Source organism: Austrofundulus limnaeus, unplaced genomic scaffold (genome assembly GCF_001266775.1).
Source record: "Austrofundulus limnaeus strain Quisiro unplaced genomic scaffold, Austrofundulus_limnaeus-1.0 Scaffold421, whole genome shotgun sequence".
NCBI classification, from domain to species: Eukaryota; Metazoa; Chordata; class Actinopteri; order Cyprinodontiformes; family Rivulidae; genus Austrofundulus; species Austrofundulus limnaeus.
The window spans coordinates 193,259-195,278 of NW_013952823.1; the positions used below are offsets into that span (position 1 = coordinate 193,259).

The window sequence follows — 2,020 nt, forward strand, 5'->3', positions numbered from 1 at the left end:
GTTAAGATCCTTCAGCAAATTGATGATTTATTTTTACTTTTATTATTTATTTAGCTATATATTTAGATCAGCACATTCAGAAAGAATATATTTAGCTACATTTTTTTAAATTAATTAATTAATTAATTTATTTATTTATTTATTTAGCAGGACAGTGCATATTGATAACAGTACATTGAAACATAGAATTATCCAAAGATTATTTCATCTGTAGTCCTGGTGGCCAACTGCACAGCCCTAAAAACACAAAGTTTTAAATAATGAAGTCATCAACAGTTAAAAACAGCGCGTTAAGACAGTGTTAGTTTATTTCAAAGAATCAGTGAGATACAAGTAGAACTAGACATGGGTTTTTACGATGTAAAACAAGTGTGCACTGCCATGTAGCATGTCATTGCAGCATGGCTTTGCCTGCAGCAGTGGACTTGCAGAATGAACTTTGACCAAGTTCAAATGTGTTTTCTATACCAGCTTGTGCCTGTCACGTGAGCAGGTGTTTGTAATTAAGGTAATTGTGTGACAATACAAAGTTTGAAGAGATTTTTTGTTAAAGTTGCATTAGCTGGGTTTTGAACCCTGATCTCCCACATGAAAGTCCATGACATAGACCATTAGACCAATGGAGCTGTGGCAGAAGGTGGTGGCAGGGGTTGGTTTCTATGTGTGCAGAAAGAGGCCACATTGCCAATACAATTATTGACACTAAACTACATAATATTACAACGATAGAGCAGTATTAAGACAATGATATAGTAAAACATCAAAATCCAATCATATTAGTATTGTAAACACTGAACTATTGAGATTAAATATAAAAAACTATGGTGCAGTACCAAGTTGAGTACAGCTGGGGGCAATATTGGACCATTACAAGGCCCCATTGACTCCCATTATAATTTATTAAACATTAGTGTTTCAAAAACTATAAGTTTTACAGGCACCAAAAGGCATAGCCATCATCAGGCACAGGGGCTTTACAGATATAAATTACAATGGCAGCTCTAGGACAAAGTATGCAGGAGGAGAAGCATGGCAAAGTTGAGATGACTTGGATGGGAAACGAATCACAATAGTGTGCATTGATTAGTTCTGAAGAGTGGCATTAATATTCTTTACACACAAACAGCATCAGGTGTTTAGTAAAAACATAAAAGCAGCACTGTGAGTATCAAGCATTAATAAAACAGATTAAAACATTTGATAGATGCATAATAAAATGACAAACAATGTTGATAAAATCATAAAACGAGAAGTTCACAAAGGGTCAGAGGAGAATCACACCTGCACAGGTGAAACAACATGTCAGCAGCAGAGGTTTGGTGTTGACAGGTCTGAATAATCAGCCATCGTTTTAGATGAGAGCAGAATATTTTCTATGTGAGGACGTCTCTGACTGTTGTTGGGATGTTTTCCCACTCCTGAGAAGCTTTAACAGGAAGCTGACTGAGTAAAAACACTTGTTCTAAGTGGGAACAAAACAGTCACCTCTGGACCCTGCAGTGATTCTGATGGATGTTCTGAGACAGGTGGGGACATCCTGTGTAGGGTTCTGTATGTCTGACAGGCATTCATGTACTTAATAAGATTGTCCAACTCAGAAGGTTGTGTTTGACTAAAATGGAGCAGTGATGAAAGTGTTTAGGTTTCTGAGTGTCTGCATGTATAAAGACTGTAACGGTTTCAGAGTGGTGGAGTTAGTCTGAGACCAGCTTGTTAGACAATATGTGAAATGACAGAAAATCACTGAGTGGATAAATGTTTTAGCAGCTTGAATTAACACTGAATTTATAACAAATTAACTAAATTAAATTAGACTTTTTTACAAGTTTGTTTTAATTGTGACCAGGGTTGTAGGTATATGCAGTAAGCCGTAGAAACAGTACGAAGTTGGCCTACAGTAGAAATTGACCCTCTACCGTCCTGTTGTCATTTATGGTGCGTTCACACCAAACGTGATTTCAGCATCAGGAGCAGCAGGTTTACATACAAAGTCTATGGTGGACGCGCTTCAATCAGCGTC

The 2,020-nt window shown here is 37.0% G+C and overlaps 1 protein-coding gene across 1 annotated transcript in view; it reads left to right on the top strand.

Moving 5' to 3' along the window:
- Nucleotides 1-2,020, top strand: part of agmat (agmatinase (putative)) — a 16,443-nt gene that overhangs the window by 1,040 nt on the left and 13,383 nt on the right. The gene's annotated exons all lie outside the window — the stretch shown is intronic.